Source organism: Carettochelys insculpta, chromosome 4, assembly GCF_033958435.1.
Source record: "Carettochelys insculpta isolate YL-2023 chromosome 4, ASM3395843v1, whole genome shotgun sequence".
NCBI lineage: Eukaryota > Metazoa > Chordata > Testudines > Carettochelyidae > Carettochelys > Carettochelys insculpta.
This window is the reverse complement of record NC_134140.1, coordinates 71,967,206-71,993,716: the sequence shown is the minus strand read 5'-3', so window position 1 is coordinate 71,993,716 and position 26,511 is coordinate 71,967,206.

The following is a 26,511-nucleotide window of genomic DNA, read 5'->3' as shown; positions in this document are numbered from 1 at the left end:
TAAAGACTTAAAATCTATCTTTTGTAATCAACTTGTTTTACTCTTTACCAATGAGTTGGCCTGAAATGTTTAGCAAATCTTCTCAGGGTATAAAAGCTGATGCATGTCCATTTTCTACTGATGTACTGTTGAAGCAATTAATGAAGTTGTATCATTCAAGGTAAAGTCTTGAGCAGTGTAAGATGGCATATTCAAGTAGGGGAGGGAACCCCCAGACCATGGTCCAGATCTGTACTGTTTCTTGCTTAGATATGTACCATGAGGCTCCCTTCCTCAGTTTCTGGCCTACAGTGGGGAGGGAGATGGGAAGCCCTGAGCCTTGTGAGCTGGATCAGGCTAGCTGGGGCCAGATCTGGGGCTTGGGGGCAGGGATAACTCAGTGATTTGAACATTGGCCTGCCAAAATCGAGGGTTGTGAGTCCAATCCTGCAGGGGGCCATTTAGGGATGTGGGGCAAATTGTTTAAAAAACTCTGTTCAGAATAGCAATAGGTCCTGCTGTGAGTGCAGGGGACTGGACTCGATGACCTTTGAAGGTCCCTTCCAGCTCGATGAGATAGGTATGTCTAGCCCATGTGCTCTGCTGGGGGGAAGGAAGGGGAATGAAGTGTCTCTGCACAGAGCTTCTGCCACCCGCTGACATTTCCCCAGCCAGGGAAAGGGGAGGGGGAAAGGCAGCAGCAGCTGTAGTGCTTCCTGGAGGCTTTATCCCACCTCTCTGGCTGGAATTCCAGCCAATCAGAGCAGCAGGAGCGTGGTGCCTGGCGGGAGGGCATCCAAGGTATGGCACAGGTAAGTGCCATTGCCCAGACCTTACACTCATACAAAGCTCCTGTACTCCCTTCCTGCACCATCCATCCCACCCCAACTTTCCACTCCCACTCTGACTCCCACTCTGATCTCCCCCTTCCAGACCCTGCACCCTTCCTCCCACCAAGGCCCTGCACCCCAGCCCAGTCCTGGGTCCCCTCCTGCCCAAACCTTCACCCCGCTCCTGCATCCCCTCCTAGTCAGACCCCCACCCCTCTCCTGTACCTCCCTTCAGCCCAGCCCTCTCCTGTACCCCACTCTCAGGCAGATTACTCACCCCCAGTCTGCTCCTGCACCTTCCCTCCCACAAAGGATTCCCCCCCGACCACAGGTTCCAGCCTCCTCTTGTACCCTATCTCCTGCCCAGACCCCACACTCACTTCCTGGCAGCCCCCTTCCACACTGAACACCTTATTTTTGGCACCACCCCAGAGTGTAAAGGGTCCCACAAAATATACTAGCCCCGGCTCTGGGGGTGTCCTGTCAAAAAGTGGCTGGGAAGCCTGGCTGTTCTCTGTTAACAGGGCAGATTGACAGAGCAATCCGCTTTGCTGTGTGGATGCTCTCGGTTGACAGAAGTTTTGTCGGAAGGTCTCTTCCAACAGCAACTTCTGTCAACAGATCACTCTACTATAGAAGTAGCGTACCTGAGTGTAGCACTTCCCATGTGGTTGTACGGAATGGACTCAGCCCTTGGAGGGGTTATTTGTGACCTTTGCATTGAAAATGCTATAGAAATTGTAGATTGCATCCATACAAAGTTAGAAAATACCACAACAGGAGTAATTCAGATATTGATGGAATCAGTATTCACTGATCCACAGTTTGTTTTGCATCTGTATCAGTCATTCCTTGCATTATAGAACTCATTGTTCCCTTTCTTTTGCACCATTGCTCAGAATATGTGTTGTCATTGGCTTGTCATTGTGAACAGCTTGTTGTGTTCAGTAACAGCATGAAACTGCTTTGCACATTTGGGAGGCACGTGTAATCATTCAAGGGCAACTGACTGAAGTATTACAGAAATGTTTCTATGTAGAGTAGAAATGTTTCTACATTTTTGTATGAGAAAAAGTCTGCTTTCAAACTCCTAATATCTTTGTGAGATCCCATTTTAAACACAAGCTTTTAGTGCCCACAGAGAAGAGGCTACTGGGAGCTACTGCACCCTGCAACTTCTCTAGCTTAGGAGTACATCAGCAAGGGAGCTCCAACGCACAAGGTATTTGTCAGAGACCATTTCCGTATACTTTACAGCTTTCTGTTGGTACAAAGAGTGAAGCATACTGAGAAAAGTATTTCAGCTCTGAACTGAAGAGTGTTGTTCCCCCCTTCTCTTTTTTCCTTTGAATAAAGTTGATATTCCACCCAAATTTTATAACCCAATGGCTGTGTCTACACTAGCATTCCTCTTTTGAAAGAGACATGCAAACGAAGGAAATAAAAATGCAAATGAGGCGCAAGTTTACATATCTGTCACCTCATTAGCATATTCTTCTTTCAAAAGAAGAAAAGCAGTGTAGATGAGGCTCCTTCGAAAATAAATCCTGTCTTCGAAAGAACCCTTCTTCCTATTTCTTTTTTTCTTAGGAAGAGTAGTTCTTTCAAAGATGGTGATTACTTTCAAAAGAGCTGTGTCTCCACTGCTTTTCTTGTTTCAAAAGAAGTTCTTTCAAAGAAGAATATGCAAATGAGGTGCCAGCTATGTAAATTTGTTTCTCATTTGCATTTTGATTTCCCTCGTTTGCATGCTTATTTAGAAAGAGAGATGCTCGTAAAGACATAACCAAAATTTAAAAAAAAAACCTTAAATATATAGATTAGATAGTTGGGGAACAAAGATTACTGCCTCCGTCATAGGCTACACAGTATTCGAGAATATGATAATGGAGCTGGACGTGATGGTTAAAGGTCTAGAAAACATAATCTATTAGGGAAGATTTAAAACATTGGGTTGTTTAGTCTGAAGAAGAGAAAATTGAGAGAGGACATAATCATAGTTTTCAAGTACATAAAAGGCCATTACAAAGTGGAAGGAGAAAAATTGTTCTCTCTAACCTCTGAGGATAGGACAAGAAGCAATGGGCTTGAATTGCAGCAAGGATAGGATAGGATCTCAGGAAAAACTCTTTGCCTATCTCAGTGCTTAAACACTGAAATAAATTGACTAGAGAGGGTCCGGAATCTCAGTCATTGGAGATTTTTAAGAGCAGGTTATATAAACATCTGCCAGGGATTGTCTAGATAATATTTAATCCTGATTTAAGGGCAGGGGACTGGATTAGGTGATCTCCTGAGGTCCCCTCTAGTTCTTCTGTTCCAAGTAGTTATTTCATGTATTGGCTCGGAAAAGTGATGAGTTTTGTTGTTGTTTTGTTTCATTTTTTTTTTTTTTGTCCTCAAAGGGCAAAACCCAAGTATAAGTTTATATGCTAATGCAGAAAACTCAATGCCTTATTTCTAAATTACAAACTGCATTATAAGAAGAAGTACTGGTATGCTCTGCTAGGAGCAGCAGGGTGATGCAAAGGCAAATGATCAAGAACAAACACATACTTGTTTTAAAACAAAAAGCAGTCAAGTAGCACTTTAAAGACTAGCAAAATAGTTTAGTAGGTGAGCTTTCGTGGGACAGACCCACTACTTCAGACCATAGCCAGACCAGAACAGACTCAATATTTAAGACACAGAGAACCAAAAACAGTAAGCAAGGAGGACAAATCAGAAAAAGATAATCAAGGTGAGCAAATCAGAGAGTGGAAGGGTGGGCTTTGTCCACATATCTTCTCTGGAAATACCATCACTGGACCTAACCAGGTTACTCACAGAATCACGGGCACTTTCTCATGCTCCTCTACTATCATATATGCCATCATGTGCCAACAATGCCCAGATGCTTTGTATATTGGACAGACTTCTAACTCCCTTAGACAAAGGGTCAATGGGCACAAAACAGACATCAAAACACTCCAGATCCACAAACCAGTTAGTTAACATTTTAATGGAATGGGGCATTCTGTCAATGACCTCAAGGCATGTGTGTTACTGAAGAGAAATTATCGCTCCGTTTTAGAGAGAGAAGTGGACGAACTGACATTTATATTCAAATTCGGCACATTAACACATGGTTTAAATCGTGATGGGAACTTTCTGAGTCACTATAAGGGCTCGTCTGCATACTTGACTCAGTCTAATTCTTGATCTTCCCCCCCACCCCTCCACTCTCTGATTTGCTCACCTTGATTATCTTTTTCTGGTTTGTCCTCCTTGCTTACTGTTTTTGGTTCTCTGTGCCTTAAATATTGAGTCTGTTCTGGTCTGGCTATGGTCTGAAGAAGTGGGTCTGTCCTACGAAAGCTCACCTAATAAACTATTTTGCTAGTCTTTAAAGTGCTACTTGACTGCTTTTTGTTTTGATAGTGTATAGACTAGCACGGCTTACTCTCTGTTACTATTCATACTTGTTTTAAGTTTTTTGTCATTTTCCATGTATTTGTTAAATTTGATGCTTTTGATATTTAAAAGTGTAGAATTTAATTTGCTGTTTTACTGGCTATGAACCTACATATCAGCAGAGGCAATGAACCAGCAATAAGGTGAAGGTGCTCCCCTATCTCAGAGGATGTAGGTCCATATGTATCGTTTCCAAACGTGTGAAGAACTGCGGTTACCCATTACAGAGCTACTATATGGCTGTGTCTACACTACCACCTTCCTTCGAAGGAAGGATGGTAATTAGGGTGTTGGGAGTTCACTAATGAAGTGCTGCTGTGCATAGGCAGCATTTCATTAAGCAAAATCCTCCCCCCCCCCGGCAACTTTGAAGTTTTAAATGTTGGAGTACCGGCACGCGTCTAGCTACAGTGCACCTGCCAGTACTTCAAAGTCCTGGGGCAACTTTGAAGTTGCCACAGAAGAGGGGGAATTTGCTTAATGAAGTGCTGCCTATGCACAGCAGCACTTCACTAGTAAACTCCCAACACCCTAATTACCATCCTTCCTTCAAAGGAAGCTGGTAGGGTAGACACATTCTCTATGTAGAATCAACATGATATTTGTAAAAGGAACTCATATCTCATCAATTTAGTAGACTTCTCTGAGGGGAGTCAAAAAGCATGCAGACAAGGGGGAGCCAGTGGATGTAGTACACTCAGATTTTCAGAAAGCATTTGACAAAGCCTCCTACCAAAGCTTTTAAGTAAACTAAGCTGTCATGTGAAAAGAAGGAAGGTCCTCTTATGGACTGGTAAGCTGTTAAAAGACAGGAAACAAAGGGTATTAATAGAAGGGTATTAACAGAGAGGTGGTGGATTCTCCATCCCTTAAGTTTTTTAAGTCCCAGCTTGATGAGGTCCTGGCTGGGATGACTTAATGGGGCTTGATCCTGCTTTAGGCAGGGGGCTGGACAAGATGACCTCCTGAGGTCCCTTCCAGCCCTATGATTCTGTGAAGGTCACTTTTTCAGAATGGAGAGAGGTAAACCATGTGGGGGGAGGTTCCCTCCAAGGGTCTGTACTGTGACCAATTCTATTCAACATATTCATAAATTATCTAGAGAACCAGGTAATCAGCAAGGTGGTAAAATTTGGAGATGATACAAAATTACTCAAAATAGTTGAGTGTACCATGGACTGCAAAGAGCTTCAAAAGGAACTCACATAACTGGGTGAGTATGGAACAAAATGGCAGATGAAAAATGCAAAGTAAATACATATTGGAAACCATGATCCCAAGTATCCATATAAAATCAGGGTGTCTAAGTCAGCTGTTACTACTCAAAAGTGAGATTTTGTCATCATTGTGAATAGTTGTCTAAAAACATCCATTCAATGTTCAACAGCAGTCAAAAAACAGAATGATGAATATCATTCTGAAAGGGATACATAATAAGACAAAAATATCTATTGACTATTTATAAATCCATGGAACACCTACACCTAGAATATTGTATGCAGGTGTGGTCGCATCATCTCAGAAAAAGGCCACAAAATTATGAGGGTCATAGAACAGCTGCCATAGGAGGAGAGATTGAAAACATTGGCACTTTTCAGCTTGGAAAAGAGATTACTAAAGGGGGGCTATGATAGCAGTATATAAAATCATGACTGTTGTGGAGAAAGTGAATTACTCCTTCTCATAACAAAAGAAATAAAGGTCACTAAATGAAATTAATAGGCAGCAGCTGTAAAACAAACAAAAGGAAGTATTTCTTTACACAATTCACAGTCAAACTGTGGAACTCACTGCCAGAGGATGTTGTGAAGTCCAAGGCTTCAATAGGTTTTAGCCAAGATGGGCAGGGATGGTGTGCCTTGCCTCTGTTTCTCAAGAGGAATTGGAGACAGGTGATGGTCACTTGTTGATTAACTGTTCTGTTCATTCCCTGTCGGGCATCTACTATTGGCAGCTGTAGGAAGACAAGAGTACTAATTTAGATGGAACTTGGGTATGATCCAGTATGGCCATTATTAGGTTTTACATATAGCAACCCAAGATGAATAGAGCATGTAAACCAAAACACCAATTGATTCTTCAGCATACTAGGCATATATCTAACCAATTTCAAAGTCCCAATCTCTGCTTTGAAACTGACAAATCTGTGGCTGAAACTTTAAAATTAACCAAAAACAAAGTCCATTTTAGACATCTTCCTTATAAGATGAATGGCATTCCATTTCTTTACATACAGGATAACACTGGAACATGTGAATACTGTTAAGTGTATTCCTTTTATTACATTTTAAACAATTGTATTACAGTGAACTGTGTGAATGATGCTCACTGAAGCTGAAATAAGTGTGAGTCACACTGCCAATTAATTAAAAGTTATATTTTAAGAATAACAGAATTATGTGACTCAGATCTAGCAAGCAATCTGAAATACTTCAACTAAGTTTACATATTAAATAGGCAGAAAACAACAGAAACACCTATTGAAAACTTGCAGAGATTAAAACGTTTCAGGTTCAGAGTCTTGGTGATACATAAAAAGATCTCAAATAGAATTTGTTTGATTTCAGACAGCTCTGCTGATCCTTACTCTGCTGATTCTGATGGGCGAAAGTAAGTCAAAAGCTCACATTTACTATTTGTGAAATGGTACTTTGTCTATCATTTCAGTTCAGACATTTCTTTCAATGACCCAAATGACACATTGTACCTATTCTCTGAATGACCAGAAAGTTTTCAACAAGTAGCTTGTAATTAAAAGCATTTCCCCCCCTGTAACCTCACATATATTGGCTTTCACTTCAGCAATGTTTCTTGAGTTGATAGTTCAAATATGTATGACCAACTGCTGCAAATCAAAGAATATCTTTTTCTATTTCTGTTCCTACCTATAAATCTCGAGGGATAAGAGCAACAAATTCTGCCTTTTTCTTTTCTCTGCCTCCTTGATTATACCATATAGTTGAGAAATAACATTTGGCAGGAGGTGTAGTGCTGAGAGAGAGCTGCACATCTTTGGCATGCAGTCTGATGTACAATGAGATCAAAAGCGCAGAGCCTCCAAGCACCAAAATAGCCTCATTGATTATCTCACAACACTCACACATTCTAGATTATTATACCTATAAAATACAGCTTTAAATAAATATTAGAAGACTTGCTATACCAATCACGTTCCCATCAGCATTGCTTTCCTATTTCTGCGTCCAATAATACCTGATTCTCTAGAGAGAGAGAGAGAATTTCTGTCAATCCAGTCTCCTTTCTGCAATATCATATGGCTCTGATCCATATGGATACTGGAGCCAATGGACATCTTTCCGCTCACTTTAATGGGTTTGCATCAGGCAATTTATGTAAAGAACAGGGAGTCTTTCAGACTCATGCAGCAATCAGTTGACACTCAGTATGAAGCTTGAGATTAAACTACCTTTACTTCATCATTAAATGACTACCAAAAAGCAACACATTATGGTATGTAGTTTAGCCAGTATTGGTAATGTGTGGTGTCTTACACAATACATAGGACCAATGGAATAGACGGAATTTAAACTCAGCACCATGCAAGAAACATACATCTTTCTAATGATTGAAGACAATGATCTTAATCCTTAAATTTTAAAACCTTCCTTCCATCTCTGCTTAAACTCGCAACTCCCATTTCAGCTTCAGCATCAACTACCATCTGATGTGTCTGAAACTGAGAGTGAGAAGGTAATGTGGTTTTACATTGGTGAGGTCACAAATTAATTGCATACAACATTTGAAGATTAATCTTTCATAATAGCAACTGCTCTTTTTGAACTTTTTAGCCCATAGTTAGGGCCCTACCAAATTAATTGTCTGTTCTAGTGAATTTCAATGCCAGAGGATTTAAAAATTGGTCTAGTTCATGATTTCAGCTGATTATATCTGAAAATAGGATTGTGGAGAGGTTCCAAAGTTGTGAGGGCGGGGGGTGTCCCAAGAGACCCACCATCTCCAAGCTGCCTGCAGTTCAAGGAGGTTCCCAGAAGTCAGGTAGAATTTCCCCTATGCTGCTAGGAGTGCCCCAGCTGGAGGTGCTAGTCTAGCCCAGTGACAGATTAAGACAGAGGTCTATGGCCAGTTTGTGGCCCCTCTGGACAAACCAGGCATATGTCCCATCTATGTCACGCTGAGACCCTGAGAACAGAGGGTCTGGCTCCATGCCATGGAAGGGGTGGGGCCTAGGACAGACAGGTGTTAGCACCACCTGGACCACAGCACTGCCCCCCAGCCTAGATGTACTGAAGTAGCAGTGGCAGCAACCAGCACTCCCGTCCTCTTTAAAGCAATGGGAACCTATGCAACAGACCCCTTTGCTCTCCCTCCCCCTGCTCACCCCTCACCCTGTTGGAAGACCTGTGTTTATGTGAAAACCATCACCCTGTGCTGCTCAAGATGGAGCCAGGAGGAACAGAAGTCTGCAGCCCCAGGAATCACTGGCAAAGGAAGCCCTGGTTGAAGAAGCCCCCAGCCTATCAGGAGCCACTGATGGAGGAAGGCTTGGTGCTGGAAGCTGCAGCAAGAGCTGCAAGAGGCTGGGGCTGGGATGGCACCCCAAAGCTAAGCTGCAGTGCAGAATGAAGGTGTGAATCTTGGTTTGAGCATTGGCCTGCTAAACCCAGTGTTGTGAGCTCAGTCCTTCAGGGGGCCATTTAGGGATCCACGTAAAGTAGAAAAAAAGAAAAAGAGGGATAGTACTTGGTCCTGCCAAGAGGACAGGGTACTGGATTTGATGACCTTGTGACGTCCCTTGCAGCTCTATGAGATGTGTATCTCTCCACCAAGCGCAGCCATGTAGGGGATGGACAACACCAATCCTTTCCCACCATGTCTAGACTAGTACCCAGAAGACCTGGGCTCCCGGCAGCAGGGGAGATCAGACTTCCTGGGCAGGGCTGATTTCAGTTCCCAGCAGAAAAAACAGCTGGCAGGCTAAAGGCTCTTCAACAATAGTGATAAGTTTGTGGGGCTTCTCTATTGGGCAATGGGGATGTGCCATGGACATATTTCCTGTGACAATGGTGAAGATATAAAAATGTGCTTTGGGCTTCTGAACTCCACGGACAGTTATTTCCCAGTATTGCTTATGACAGGCAGCCAAGAATCCATGGCAAAGTAGGGCTGCCCTGCAGCTGTGGATACTGGAAGCCTCTTCTCCCCTGTATCCACCGTGAGTTGGCAGGAAGCCAGGCAGTTTTCCAGTGGAAACATGAATACATGCCTCATTCATCTTCTTTCAGAGCTGATTTCTTAGACCTGAGAGTGTGACTGTAACATGCAGCAAAAGTCATGTGGAGTCTTCAGAGCTTGAAAAGAACAGCAGCAACTCTGTTACAAAACATGTCAGCGCCTTGTTAACGAAACCTCACTGTGAGGACTTTTACAGCTAGCACTTTTCAGTGCTTGGGTTCTCAGTGACTGAGCTCCTCAGTTGCCTGTACAACAGAAATCTGTAGCCTGTATCAAAAGTGATATAGGTATTAGGCTCGACATACAAAAATAAACATATCATGGATTCCATTAGCATCTCATGATACAGGTGCTGTATTACCCCATAAATCAGGTAAATCAGTTAAGCGTATTTTGATGGACAGGAGAGTTACTACTCCTTTGTAGACATCCCAGTCATTCAGTTAACTAACTTATCTGTATGGGTTAAACCCAGGGACAGTGAATCCCTGAAAATATCCTGGACATATTGGCAGACAGCCAGATAGCCAATGGAAAGAGAGTGTGAGGTTTGAAATAGAAGCAGTCATTTGTCTTCTGCAGGGTTTTTGTGTGTGTGTGTGACAGAGAGAGCAAGCAAAGGAAAGATAATGGAATGAGCCAGAAACCAGGTATAGAATTTTTCAGTAATATTCATAACTCAAAAGGACTGAACCTTTAAACAACAGATATATGTGTAAAATAGAGGTGTTCAGTCAGATGCAACTTGGATATTTTCTTTAATTTTGGGTTTTCTTTATGGGATTTCTTTGTGCTAATTTATGTATACCTCTGCGTACCTCCCATACACTATAACTTTTAAACTGAATCCCTGGAAAGCAATTCTTTTTGCTTTAATCTACCTCTTTCAGTTATTCTTACCATACTTACCAAGTATGTCTTCTTTGTTTTATTAATAAAAGCACCTTTTAAAAACTATGATCTGATTCCTGTGCTCTAGAAGGCAGCATGTTCTGCATGCATGTGCCAGAGACTAAAAGGGACTAAAAGAACAACTATTAAGAAATCACAGTTGCTTTGAAGCTCTCTCCAAGGTAGGGTTAAGAATTGGGATTACCCTACAGAGAGACATCACAGTTCTGTCTTCCTGAATTCTCAAAGGGGTTTTTGCATTTGGGTGGTAGCAGCATATTCCCCAAGATCAGGCAATCTGTGACTTTGGGGAGGTTTGTTTGTTTGTTTGATATGCAGAAGCTTTTAGTGGCAGGGCATTTTAAAGTTCTTGTTGGCCCTCACCCTCTGTTGTCAGAAGGCTAGAGAGGGGAACAGCCTTGAAACATACAAACCCTGAACCTCATTCAGCTCTGCCCTTGGTCTCTCCTTTAACTGACAACATCATAAGTTAAAGCAGAAAACTGGTAGTTAAATGTAAATGTAGCCTTTAAGGATAACAGATGTTCCATGCCCATCTCTCACACTAAGTCCATAAAACACACTGAGATGGATCAAATAGTATCTTAATTGGAAAGGCTTCTCTATTAATTAAATCTGGACTAACTCTTGCCTATAGTCAAAGCAGTATGGTCCCAGGGAACTGCCCACCACAGAAGCCATATCTCTTGGTCCCATGTCAATAAACCACTCAGCCCACAGAAGTATGTTCAACTCCTGTATTTAGAATCTTGCTCCCCGGATCACCATGAGTTCTTACTGGTGAATACATTTGGGACATGCAAGATTCCTTACCCAGAATGAAAACTCCCTATTTTCTGAGCTTGGCTAGTGACCATCACACTCTGCTTTCTGGATGTTTGAATCCATCCAGTTTACTTGTCCTGCCCTGTAAGCTGCACATGTGCAGAGTATTCCAAAATCCATGTCTCCTGGACTGCTTCTTTCCCTTTCTTGGGATCTAACATGAAAGTCTGAAGCAAAAAGCACATGGGCTATTTTCACAGAACGACGGCACCACACCTTTAAGTGCATGTGTGTGCATGAGCCAGGTAATCTGGCTGGTCAAATGAAGGAAACAGTGCTTTACGGCTAGGGGAAAGGGGAGAGGAAAACTGATGATAAAGGTTATCCTGGCAGTGTTGACTCATCCTCTGGGAACTAGAAAGGCAGAAGGGCTGTCCTGTGCCTGCAGTCACCTTTGACATGCAGAAGACTAAGGCAGAAATTGCCTTCTCTCCCTTTTAACCCATGAAATTCCAGGTTTGGTCAAGACCTATTGCAGACATTGCACTATCCATCCCTTACTTGGCAGGTGTGGGGAGGAGCAGGGTCGTAGGGATGGCAAGGAAACTCCCACCCTGCCCCATCCACTGCCAGATAGCCTAAAAGTACAGTTTACATTTTTTTCTTTGGCTTTGCTATAGCTTGTTCAGGAAGGGCTCTGTTTATGTATGGCATGAAGGGTGGTAGGCTGTATGTTGCAACTCATGTAAGTATGTAGCAGATGTTAAATGCAAGTCTTGGAAGTCACTTAATGTCACCCTCCTATTTGTGAGGCCATTCATGCCTGACCAGTCAGATTCTGAAGCTGCAGCTGTTGTCACAGAAAGGGCAGGTGTAACTGTTGGCGAGGCAGTTTTTGTTGCTCTTTTCTTCTTCTCCACCTCTTCTCATCAGCACTGTGGTGGGACCTCTCAAATTGCACCACCCCATCATGGATTATCATTCTCCCCGGGGATGGTCTTGAGCAAGGTTCTTCCAAGTGTCAGCACCAAAGCTGTACTTTTTCATGTGTGCCTTCACAATGTCCTCATAATGCATTTGCTGGTGCCCAACACTACTTTGTCCTTCCTCCAACTCAGAAAACAGAATCTGTTTTGGGAGAGACTGATCAGAGATCCAAACCATGTGACCAGTCCAATGAAGTTGTTGATGAACTATAATGGCTTCAATGCTGGTCATGTTTAATTTTTCCAGGACACTAGTGTTTGTGCACCTATCTTCACAAGAGACATTTAGGATTCTCCTGAGGCAGTGTTGATGATATTGTTCAAGCTTCTTCAGACAACACTTGTATGTTGTACAGATTTCACATGCATACAGTAGCGGTGAAACAACCACTGCAGGATATACAGGGAGATTTGTCTAGGGATAGATGCCCCAGTTATGGGCCCTCCAGTATAAAAAGGATGTGGACACTTAGAAGAGGGTTTAGTAGAGGGCAACAAAAATGATTAAGGGCTGGAGCACATGACCTATGAGGAGTGGCTGACAGATTAGGGCTTATTTAGTTTTCAGAAGAGAAGAGTGAGGTGCAATTTGATAGCAGCCTTCAACTTCCTGAAGTGGGGCTCTAAAGAGGATATAGAGAGACTATTCTCAGCAGTGACAGATGGCAGAACAAGGAGCAATGGCCTAAAGTTACAGAGGGAGGGGTGTAGGTTGGATATTAGGAAAAACTGTTTCACCAAGAGGATGGTGAAACACTGGAATGTATTATTGGAATAGGTGGTAGAATCATCATCCCTAGAGGTTTGTAAGTCCCAGTTTGACATAGTCATGGCTCGGATGATTTAGTTGGGGTTGATCCTGCTTGGGCAGGGTGCTGGACTCAGTGACCTCCTGAGGACCCTTCCAGCCATAGAATTCTATGATTCTGCGAGTCTATGACTGCTGCACTGCAACCACCATATGCTTCTTCGTGGATAGAAGACTCAGATCCAACAGCATGGGACCTACGAGAACTGGGATTCTCCTGTCCCCTTCAGCTGTTGTAGTATCCCCCTTGCTATCCTCTGCCTGTTCTGCCATTGAGGACTTTTAGGATCACTCTTTGTCTGGACCTTTCCCCTTGACCTTGCCACTATGGGTGACCCTGCTGGGAGCACAAGACTTCCTACAACATCACTCTCAGGTGCATTTCATGATCCAACAGAGCAGGCATACCACAGAAAAAGAGTACAGCGACCAGATAAATGGCCAGTGGCCAGTACAGCGGTATATTTATTTTTCTGTAAGACTGTGACACACACACAAGAGGTCGGAATAGTCTGAGCAGTATTTCTTGGGACCAGTCACATGACATGGATTAGGGTTACAAAAAAGCCAAATGGTTCTGGTGAGGATCCACTGAGCAGAGTGGCCACCATTGCAATATTTCCCTCTGTTCTCAAAATGTTATGTGGAATTTTAGTTGTGGTCATTTTTCACTTTAATGGGAGACATTAAGCCAGAAACTTGGAGACCACTTAGAAAACTAATGGGCTCCACTTTTGAATTTAAATCCCCTGAAATCAGGTTGGTGATTATTTAAACATTTTTCAGTGGAAGGAGACCGATTTTGGAGAGGCTAGTTTTTCATTTTTCACAAGTTTTCCCAATTTTGCTGACCCATTTATCAAGCATAAAATAATTAAGAACAGTGCACAGTTTGAATCATATTCCAGAGATCTTTTCATTTGCTTTAGTGAACATATAATTAAACTGATATTTGTTTCTGATTTTGGCAGCAGCAGTCAATGTAAACAAACTCATTTTTTCTTTAAGCATTGTGAAATAGAAAACTTTGATAACCTTAAAGTTAAAATAATGCCACATTTCTCATAATTTAAATTACACTTTTGCTATGATTTAAGTGTATGTTAAATATTTAAAAAAGCTGCTTGCATTTCACTGATAAAATTTCTGCATCATATTAGTATTGATGTAACAAGTTGATCATTAGAATACCTTAGGCATGCAATTAAGTTTGAATCTGTGATAGTCAAGTTACATCTCTGTTTACCAGACTCCAGGGGGCAATATCTAATCAGTTCAGATGTGGTGGCACATTCATCTTCTTATGTTCACGTTATTTAGTATTTGACACATTTTTATGTTACTGACTGGGCAAAGGTTAAAGTTGTTTAGCCGGCCTGTGCACATATATTTCAAACCACTCCAGAAAAAAATGGATAGAAATAAAGACACCGTTTTGGGTTTTTTTGTTTTTGTTTTTTAAGTAGCTTTCACACATGCAGTGCTGTAAACACAGTTTATTCATAGTTCTCAGAAGAAGTCTGATAAATGCTGTTCTACACACAGTTTACCTGTGGGGTACAGTTTGGGAATTAGGATGAAATTCAACAAGGACAAATGCAAAGTATTTCCCTTAGAAAGGACCAATCATTTGCAGACATTGAAAATGGAAACTAAGTAGAGCACCCAGGGAAAGGATCTAGGAGTCAGAGTGGTCCACAAGTTAATATGAGTCAACAGTTTGGCATTGTTGCAAAAAAGCAAACATCATTCTGGGATGTGTTAGCAGGTGTGCTGTAAGCAAGACACAAAAAGTAATTTTACTGCTTGACTCCACACTGATTAGGTCTCATCTGAAGTTTTGAGAAACATGAAAGCATGGAAGAAAAAGTCACAATGCTAGACAAGACTGCCTCAATGAGTGGACTGAGCATTAACAAGGGAACGACCAAGACAACGAGGATCACCCAGTCAGCTGGTGCAAATACTCTGCTCTACCCAAACCCAGAGGGACTTGACCAGCTACCCAACAAGGTATGATCTGAGGGGGGAGTTTTGGAAGTGACTCAGGGATAGCTGGGTCAGCATGGTGCAGTGCGGCTGCCTGCTGACCCCAGTGGCAGACTGCTCTGCAGCTAATAGGGCCCTGGGCTGGGGTGCTGTGTAGTGGGTGGGCCTGTGCCTTCTCCCCACCACCACAAACTTGAGGGTGGCAGTCTTCCCCTCTCACTGTTCTAGGCACAAGCCTGGGTGTGCCAGTCCTCTGTTTTGCAGGGACGATACCCTGAACTATTGCTTGTTTTTTGCCCCTGCCCTAAACCAGGGCCTGGGCCAAGTAAATCTATCCTGAGCTGCTGTTTGGTTGTTGCCTCACTCTGAATCAGGGTCTGGGCCCAGTGACACTAACTGGAACTCTGATTAATTTGTTGGTCTGCCCTGCGCCAGGACCTGGATCTAGCCAGCCCTGATCACTATCCCAGACCTCAGGACTAAGCTTTGATAGCTGACAGTAGAGCAATAAAAATGATTTGAAGTTCTAGAAACGATGACCTATGATGCTTAGGATAGACATTAGGAAAAACTTCCTATCTGTCAGGTAGTTGAAGCAGTGCAATAAATTGCCTAGGGATGTCTAGATCAGTGGTTTTCAACCAGTGTGCTGTGACATACTGGTATGCCATGAGAACTGTCCAAGTGTGCCATGAAATTTCATCAGTTTCTTTTCACTGCAGCTCCATCATGTGGAGGGAAGTTGATACCACCATCCCAGCTGGAGCTCAAGCAGAAAGGCTGCCTAAGTCCCAGATGGTGTGGGGTTTGTCAATTTCCCCCCATGGGTATGAACATCAAAAAGACCAAGATGATACACCAATCTTCACCGATGGCTGAATTTCATGCATTTTGTATTGAAATCAATGGAAAACTGCTGGAAAATGTGGAGTACTTCCCATACCTTGGAAGTCATCTGTCTACTAAAGTTGACATTGATGCAGAAATCTAACATTGTCTGAGCCATGCAAGCTCTGCTCTTGCCCTACTGAGACAAAGGGTCTTTGAGAACTGGGATATCTATCCCATGACAAAGTTCCTAGTATACCGTGCAGTGGTTGTTCCAACACTACTATATGCATGTGAAACCTGCACAACATACAAGCAGCATGAAGACACTTGAATACACTTGAAGAATATCATTAATGCTGCCTCAGGAGAACCCTACATATCTCTTGGGACGATAGGCGCACAAACACTAACCTCCTGGAAGAGTTGAACATGACCACCACTGAAGCCATTATCATTCATCCACACCTTTGTTGGACTGATCACATGGTTCAGATGTCTGATCAGCCCTTCCCAAAACAGATTCTGTTTTCCAAATTGGAGGAAGGTCAGAGGAGCTGTGGGGGCCAGCAGAAGCAATATAAATACATGCTGAAAACACACATGAAAAAGAACTGTGCCCAAGACCATCCCCCGTGGAGAGTGGTAATCCATGAGGGAGTGGCACAATTTGAGAGGTCCTGCCATAGTGTGGGTGGGCATAGGTGGAGAAGGAGAAAAGAGCATAAAAACTATCCCCTCCAACAGCTACCAACACCTGCCTCTTCTGTGATGAGATCTGTGGCTCCATAATTGAGCTGATCAGCCATCAATGGACTCACAAATAGGAGGGTGACATGAAGACATTCTACTCATTATCGAGTGACCACCATGAAGAAGAAGAGGGGTGTTCCAAAAGTCTCTAGTAAGACTTTAACTAAATGCTAATAAGTGTGACATTTGAGTAATCAATTCAGCTGAAAAATGTGGGCATGCCATGGAGTTGTTTGTCTCATTGAGTGTGCTGTGTTACTGAAAAGGTTGGTAACCAATGATCTACATGTTTCTTGTTCCTGCCTTGAGTACAAGGGAAGGGACATGATGAGATGCCTTCGAGTTCTATGCTTCCATGATTCTTATTTCACTGGCTCATGTAGTTAACAGCTCAGTGCTATTTACCAATAATTGATTCCATTGTTATTTTAGTCATTGAGCCTTTTAATGATTCAAATCTCCCTCCCCTCCTGAGTTATTTCTAAAGTTAAAATGTGAAGATCATGACTGAGTGTTTTAGCAGTTCCCTGGAGATAAGCTAATGGAATCATTTGCCGGAGTGGGACAATTAAAATTTGACCTTGAAATTTGTAATTTCATTTTATATGGAAGCCCAGTTACAGACTTCATGATCAGGTTGCTGTTTTACCTCCACTTTGTATAAACAGATCTCTGGGGCCACTACAAATGAATTCTTAGACTGCTTTAATGCAGTAGTTTATCCCTACACCTGGGATGAAATTTATCTCTGTGCACAAGGCCGACTCAAAGGCTGTCTACTACTTCACTGGTATTTAAAGCATAGTCTGGTCTTCTGCACAGAGGTGAAGTTTACCTCCAGAGACCAAATTCCATTCTGCCTTTCTCTTTCTGAAGAGACAGGTACTAGCCTAGACATATCATGAGAGTTAGGAACATACATATTGCCATACCAGATCAAAGAAATGATAGCTGAGTTCTATATTTGCTTAACATTCAGTACTAGATTCTTCACTGCAAGGCGAGTCATATGCAGTAGTACATTTAAGATGAAAATTCTAAGCATGATTGAAAGTTAAAAATCAGTTTGACTTTCTCTGTTTAGCGCCCTATCAGATGTGCACTCGGAGACTCTCCTTTATAATCTCTATTCATCCATGTCAGATACCCTTTAAATAAAAAGGAACTATTTTCCAATTTTCAGTAAAATGCATTTAGTGATGGCTTTCACACCTGTGAAGCCTGCCAACCTGATAACAGATCAAGGACAGCAATAAATATCTGCAAGTTTTTTGGTCTCTGGCTAATGGAAACATTTGCCATAAGATTCTACTTAACAGACAACATTAATACAAAAGCCTCTTCTCCCCTCATCATCCACAACATTATAAATTTGGCAGGGATCTCTATATTGCTCATTTAGCTAAATACCCTAAAATAATATATGGAATTCTACCAGACTGATGTCACTTATGTGAGATGGTAAAAGAGCATTGGTTTAGAATACCCGATATAATTTTTATAAAAACGGACTATATTATCATTTTTATATCAGGCTGAAGGACACTTATATCCACAACAATGCAAATTGGACTGGCTATGCCTTGCTCCAGAATCTACAGTCCTACAAAAAACCAGGAGTTAGGTGAGAGGCTTAATCCAACAATTATGTAAAACCAATAGAAAAATCCAGCCCCCAAAAATCTCATGTGGTGTAATCCCACACCAAATTGAAGCAAAGAGAAAATGTACTGAGCAGTGATGGGGAAAGTGGAGAGGGCAAAAGATAAGATGAAGGAAAGGTTCCAGGTCATAACAATCTAGTGGCAGAAGCTAAAGAAAATGTTCCTTCGACACGTTGGCTGGTAATTCCCACTCAGTCACTTCTATAAAATGTGGTAGGGTCAGCTTTGCTCCTGGACCCCAGACACCCCCAATATCCGTAGGCTGAAGGGGGCTGGGATAGAGCCCCCAGCCCAGTCACCTGTGGCAGGGAGGAATCCAAATGCTCCTTATAGGAACTCTTCACCTCTCCTGCTCTCTGATACCACTGATATTCTTTCTCTGCTCTATAACTCACTCTCCCCTTCTTTGTTCTCACCACTTCAGCCTCCTCTTCCTCCTACTCTTCTCCCCTGTTCCCAGAAGGGAGGCCTTTTAAAACAGTCCTGTGGCAGCCTCAAGTTTAGCTGGTCCTAACTGATTTGTAGCAGCCCCTCCTTGGATGCTTCCCCAGGTCAGCTGTTCCTCCCTGCCCTGATGTGTCCTTCTGTCCTTCAGCCAGGTGTTGCCTCTCTCCCCTTCTCCTGCGGCCTGACTTTGTAAAGGCCAGAATAAAACCAAACTAAAAAGAGAATAAAACGGCTGTTCCCAACTTTTTGAGACAGGGACCCATTTTGGCAATTCAGGAAGGCTTTGTGACCCAAGGCAATTCAAAACTGGTCGGGAGGTTCTGCCCTGGGAAGAATGCATCCTCCCCACCACCACGGGCATAAACCTCTCTCAGCCCCAAAACACCTCCCTGTCCCGAGGCTTAAATCCATCTCAGCTAAGGTTGCCAGATTTTTTTGGAAAACTTACGTGGGATAGGCAGTCCCATCTGTGGGATCTACAGCCAGGACTGCCTGTCCCACATAAGATTTCCAAAAACTGGGGTAGTGAGTGGGACCTTGCCACCCTGCATCTGGGAGTCATCTGGGGTGCAGAACCCTGGCTGGCTGTCAGCACCCCCACCCGCCCTTCACTGTCTCCAAGCTAAAACCCCTTTCAACTGCCACAACACCCTAACCTTAGGCTAAAACCCTCCCTCAACTCCATCCCACCCTTCCACCTACCACACACAAGTTCCACGTTCTGCCACTGCTGCTCCCCACTGCTCCCTCACTGGGCCGCCACCACCACCTCCTCTGCACAGTTCCACCCAGCCCTCCTATTCCCTCCCCCCACACGTGACGTGGGCAGTTACCTGCCCTGATGTTCTAAAATGGGGCTCGGTTTAATTGGTTTAATGGCCAGATCCCTCCTGCTGGAGATTGGGCTTTATGAATAGAGCAAATGGCACTCTCTGGAGTGAATTTATCTCAGCAGGAATTCAGAAAATGGCTATATTGTCTTTCCTAAAAAATGGTGGATGAAAAATTTCAATAATAAAGATGACTGTTTTGGAAAATTCTGAGCATGAGCATGCAGAAGATATTTAAAGCAACTTTACTGCAAATGTGACTACAGTTAGCATAAGCATGCAACCACCATCATAAAAAATGTTGTGAAGATTTAAAATGGAAGCCTGAGGCCATCCTTCTTGGTATTGCTACATTTATTCCTCCACTTTAGATACTACAGGCTCTTTCATTGTGTGGTAGACTGAAATCTAGTGGCAAATTCTTTATTTTTCCTCAAGAGCTAAGCAAATATGAAATAAAAGCAGCATGGAAAACCTGCTATGTGCACAAATTGTCAGTCCTTGTGGTCATACGTCACATATTATGCAGTATAAGCTCTTCAGGCAGAGTTTCAGATTTTGATGTGTTCCATTAGCCCACAAGTCAAAGTCAGGCTGCCAATTTTTTCAACTTCAACACAAAAATCACCCATTGAGCCACTATTGATGCGTACACCCTGATTTTTTTTGCTCCTATTGAAATCAGCAGCAAAATTTGTCCACAGGAGGAGCACTAATGAGCCTTACCACAACATTTTTATCACTAATGCATGTGTCTTTTACCTCTGGTGCATGCTCCCTGCAATTTGGAGATTAAGTACAATGCTGAGACCGCCAAGGAATTTGTTCCAGTTATTTCCCATATTTAAACCCTAAGTTAATTCACTTCCCAGAAACCTTCAACCACTAGAAACAAAATAAGATTCAAGTCCAAAGCCAGCATTTTAGCTCATTTTAATCTTACACTATTAAGACTCAGCCGAAAACTGGGGTCTGTTTGGTGCTGAACCATTCCAGAGAGAGCTCTAGAGTCTTTGTGGGATTGATTTTCCTCTCCTTTACATCAGTGTAAATGGAAACAACTAACTGGAAGTAAATGGAGTTACACTAATGTGAAATCACTGTAGCTGAGGGAAGGATGAAGTCCATTTAACTTAGTGAGGCATAGTTACTTCTGTAGTTTCCCTGCACATAAAAAGGAATATCTGTGTCAAGAGGTGCTACCTTCTTTTGGTCATTGATCCCTATTTGTCTAAGAAGGTTGTACTGCCACCTGTCGTTAAAGTATTAGAGCATATCTTAAATAAAATTAAGGGAGTCACCCTAGCCTTGTGAGCAGTGCACTGAACTGTGACTGAAGTTCTAGCCCCACCTCTGTTGATTGGCTTCCAGGTAATTTTGGGCAGTTCCATTTCCTTTCTCTATTCCTCAGTTTCCCCATCTGTAAAAACAGGACAAAGATAAACACCGAGCTCCACAGTTGAAAAGAGCTAGATATTATTTTCACCTTCCCTGTCTTCCAGAATAACAGGTTGCCCCCACTGAGTACTAGCAGAGTGCAATCCCTGTATTCAGGAAGACAGTGATTAACACTTAAAAAGTGTGTGATAGATTTTTTTTGTAATATTTCCTTTCCCAGTGCAAGAAACAGGCACCATCTGGACATTAATATTTCTCCTTTGGTTCATGACTATTTCAAATGTTTCCTTTTGAGCAAGTTTTACCACTGATAAGATCTGTGGTGCTGTCATCTTATCTAGTGTGCTAATTTCTCTGAAAAAGGCGAGATGCATGAGGCATGATTTCCTTATTACAGAGCAGAGTCAACCTTTCTGAGTGTTTTGCATGTATAAGTGCACAGACATATAAATACATCTTATGTGAATATCTTTTTTCTGCCTGTAGATAACTAAATTATATAGAATCTTGGGAAATTGCTTGTGGTAGAGCCTGGGGTGCCTGGTTGAAAGTGTCTAGATCAGGATTTTTGAGATAGTCTTACTGCTTGATTTATGCTGTAAAAAGCACATGCAATTAAGAAAGCAGAGTGCTGGTCTCAGCTATAACTGAACTGTTATTTTATTTCTGTTACTTTGTGAGTCTTCATTTTGTTAGTAAAAGTATATAACATTATTTAAAACAATCACTGTGGGGTATTTTTATCGTTATGGACTATAGTGTGCAATATCATATAATTCATGGCTATAAACAGGAAAAATCAACAGGGAATTTGCTCCCCCACAGATCCGCCAAACTCTCTGTAGCTTTTATTTATAATAGACCACATTCCTCACTCAGTTAAAATGGTACAATGCCATAGATTTAAGTTGATTTGCAACACAGTAGCGAAGCAAAACACTTTTTTTTTGTTTATATGTGTAAGGATTTTTCTATTGGTTTCCAGTTCTCGCTAGCCCTACAGTTCAGTTATAGCTGAGACCAGCACTCTGCGTTCTTAATTGCATGTGCTTTTTACAGCATAAATCAAGCAGTAAGACTATCTCAAAAATCCTGATCTGAGGTACAGCCATCCAAAACACATTACTTAACATAAGGAGACAGAAGGAAAAATACACTCAACTATAATGTGGTTAAATGTAATAATAATAAAAATCTCCAGTACCAAACATGGGCAAAACCAGTGTCTGTTTTCTTTCAACTTGCAGAATTCTGAAAAGAAGTTGTACTCCATTTTTAACGGGATTTTGAAGCAATGATTGTCTGTTACTGTATGTATCATTTGGTTCTAATCTTGATTTCAGCTCTTATTTTCTACCTTAAAAGAAATATTAAATAAAAACAAAACTGCTAGTAAACAGGCTCCCTTATACCTCTATTTGAAGGCATATTTGTGGAGAAAGTGCACTGAGAAATAGCTGAAATAATTTGACCAGCCAAGCTACTTTACTAGTTGTGTTAGCTGAATTGAAAGTAGTCCTCTTTATTGTTTTAATTTTTTTTCAGAACAAATATTGGGTCCAGATGTCTTGCCTTTTTTAACTACCTTTGTCTGACTGGGTCCATGTCTCTCAGCAGCAGTTTCTGATTCATATCCAGATGCTTCCATCTACAATGGACAAGCATGTTTGCTAGATAAATTTGCTTGGTCACTTCACACTGGTAGACTAGCAGGTTTAACAGTGATGGCAACAAATTGGCGGGGGCGGTCCTCAAACTTTTTCATAGCATGAGCCACATCTTAACAAAGAGATTGATGCATGTTACACCAATACCATTGGTAAACCTGCAATCACCCACTCAGTCATCTGGACCGTGTCTTCCCCATTCATTATTACATAGCATTGCTTTTACAAAGTCATGTTAGCAAAAATGTGTTCACTGCTCCCCGCTCTTTTAATGTACTTTCCCATCTTTTCATGTAATTTAGAAACAAAGGAAAAGAGCTGGCACAGTGTGATGAGACACCTCTCCAGAGACCTCCAGTGGTGAGTGGACCATAGTTTGAGAACCACCAATATAAATAACTGTAATTGTCAAAGTCAAGATGCTAGGAAAGCAACTGATGGAAGTTCATTCCCCTTTCTGTATTGTCACAGTCTATTTTTCAAGAGGGTCTATCAAAGCATTAGTGTATATATACCCTGACAGCTCTTTCCACCACCATGGGGCTCAACACAGTATTAAGTGAAAAGCTGTGATTCCAGGAGTGACCTGGAATGCCTATAGTCTTCAATTGCTTCTCCTTGTGCAGTATCTAAATATATGCCAAATGCCATATCACGTCAGCTATGGGAAGATAGAAGATGAAAAGTTGACTGACATGCAGATGGTTGTGCAATGCCTGAACCAATCTCTCTTTAAATTAAATAATTTCCATGTATAGTCATAAGTATTTATATTAACAGAAGATGGATCTCACAGCTGCCTACCATTTACTGACACATTCTCCGTTTTGTTACACAAAATAAACAGGTAGCCCAAAAATGGTTGTAGAAGGAGAAACTGGTGAAAATGGCAGTACAGTATGCGGAAATTTGCTGATGGAACTGAGAAAATCTATTTTAGAGGAGCTGTTCCATATATAAAATATTACTCCTTGCTTTTATCGGTTGAAAATCATGAATGATAGATGTTTCATCACACTTTGCTTTGGGAAATATTTTAACATTCTAATGTGATGTTTTCTACACTGACACATACAGCTCCTCCAAAGCCAGAGCTAATATTGGCAGGAAGGTATCTTATATTATCCACAGTACCAAAGGCAGATAGATCACAGTTTCAGCAAAAGGGGCTCATGATAGCCATAAGAGCAGAAGTGACTAAGGTGGAACCTCATCTCCAGGAGACAGTGCAAGCTCAAAGGCTTGATGTTGATAAATAGCTGAAATTAGCATACTGATATGCATCTTTTCCAAAACATTTCAACCTCTTTGGTCAGTAAAACCGGGTTCAGAAATGTGAGCACAGCCTTTTGTCCAATGTTTCGGTACTTCTAGTTCTTACTGGCAATTCAAGATGTGGATTGATTTAGCTGAAATATGATGGAGCTAGAGTGTTTTATACACACGTATCATTGAAAAAGTGGTTGATGAGAATGTCTCACCCCTCAACAATGAGTTTTATCTCATTTGCCGCACATTTTCAAAGAATAGTACTATAATAACTACCTCATTCAATAAGAGACTCTAGAAGAATTCCACAGAAAATTTAACAACCTGCACCCCACCATCAGCTTATGCCTCAACTACTCCATGCGAGGGATGCATTTCCTGGACACTACAGTACAAATCAAGGATGGCCTGATAGTACCACACTCATTGTTTACAGTCAAGCCTTTAGGTACAATCGCATTTGCTCTGATCCTACTGATAGAGACCGAAAACTACAAGATCTCTATCAAATATTCATTAACCTGAATTATCCACCAGGAGAAATAAAAAAACAAATTGACAGGGCCAGACAAATACCTGGAGACCAGCTACTCCAAGATAGGCCTAAAGAAGCCAAGAACAGAACACCACTGGTCGTTACCTGCAGCCCCCAACTCAAACCACTTCAATGCATTATTGAAGACCTACAACCTATCCTTAATTAGGATGTCACACTCCAGAAGGCCCTAAGTGACAGGCCTGTTCTCTCCTACAGACAACCTCCCAACCTTATGAGGACTCTCACCAGCAACCACAGACTATATTACAAGAATACCAATCCTGAAACTTTTCCTTGCAACAAGCCCCATTGCCAACTTTGTCCACACATCTATTCTGGAGATACTATCACTGGACCTAACCAGGTTATTCACAAAATCACAGGCACATTCTCATGTTCCTCAACTAACATCATATATGCTATCATGTGCCAAAAATGCCCACATACTTTGTATATTGGACAGACTGCAAACTCTCTTAAACAAAGAATTAATGGGCATAAAACAGATATAAACCTGATTCACAAATGTCAGCCAGCATTTTAATGGAGTGGTTCATTCTGTTAATGACCTGAAAGCCTGTGTTTTACTGAAGAAGAACTTTAACAGCCATTTGGAAAGAGAGGCTGCTGAACTCTTTTATATTCAAATTCAACACATTAACACAAGGTTTGAACCAGGATGGCAATTATCTATGTCACGATAAGGACTCTTTTACATACTTTGTTTTATCTAATTATTGACTTCCCTCCCGATTCTGCCCTTCTGCTCTCTGATTTGCTCACCTTGATAATAATGTTTCTGATTTGTCAACCCTGATTACTATTTTTGGTTCTCTGTGCCTTAAATATTGAGTCTGTTCTGGTGTGGCTATGGTCTGAAGAAGTGGGTCTGTCCCATGAAAGCTCATCACCTAATAAATTATTTTGTTAGTCTTTAAAGTGCTACTGGATTGCTTTTTTGTTTTGATAGTATATAGACTAGCACAGCTATCTCTCTGTTACTATTCAATAGCCTTTCATGATTAAAAGGGTCTTGTGTTATGTGAAGGGATAAATAGCCTTTCCTTATTCACTTTCTCTTCAACATTCATGATTTTATGGATACCTGTCATATCCTCCCTCTCTCCCAGGCAAATTGCTCTCACCATTTTAATTTCTCCTCCTATGGAATCTATTCCATACATCTAATAATTTGTGTTGCTCTTTTCTCCGTCTTTTCCATTTTCAGTGTATGTTGTGAAATGTGGTGGTCACGTGCCCACACGAGGTGTGGGTGCATCATAGATTTATATAGTGGTATTATATATTTACTCTCTTATTATCTGCCTATTTCCTAATGGTTAGCTTTTTGCTTGCTACTACATATTGAGAGGATATCTTCAGAGAACTTCTAAGATGACATCAAGATCTTTCTTAAGTTGTAAGAGAGCATTTAGACCCCATAATTCTGTATGTGTACTTGGGAATACATTTTCCCATACGCAGTACTTTACATTTATCTACCTTGAATTTCTTTTGCCAATTTATTGCCCAGTCACCTAGTTCTGTGAGCTTCATTTGTAATTTTTGCAATTTGTTCTGTACGTAACTATGCTGAGTTAGGTTGCGTTGTCTGTAAGCTTTTCCACCGCACTGTTAACCCTCTTTTTCAATCTATATCGTTTATGAATAAGTTGCCCAGTATGGCGATTCATAATTTCATACAATTTAGTGCTAAAAGAAACCACTAGATCATCTAGTTTGACCTGCTGCATAGCATAGACCATGACAGTTCGCTGAAATACATCAAAGTGAGACCAATGATTTCAGTTAAACTAAAGAATTTTAGCTCCAAGGAAAGTAAACTGTTGTGTGCTATAGGCAAAGAAAGAAGACCCTGAGGTTCCATAATACCTGAGGGCCTGGAAATATAGGCCTGCTAATGGAGGGAAAGAAGGGAGGACAGCGCGACAGAAGGGCCTGGAACTCCCAGCTGCTGCCACCAGTACTGTGGCACCAGTAACAACAGACCCCCAGACCTTTTAATTTCACTGCTGGAGCACCACACAGCAAGTGCCTGGCAGGAGGGCATGCCATGATCAGGGTGAAGCTCAGGGCTCGCTGCTGCAGCCCCTCCCCTTCCACTTGAGGCCCCTCCCCTTCCTGAGGCATAGACCAGATCCCCCCTCTGCCTTGCCCAGG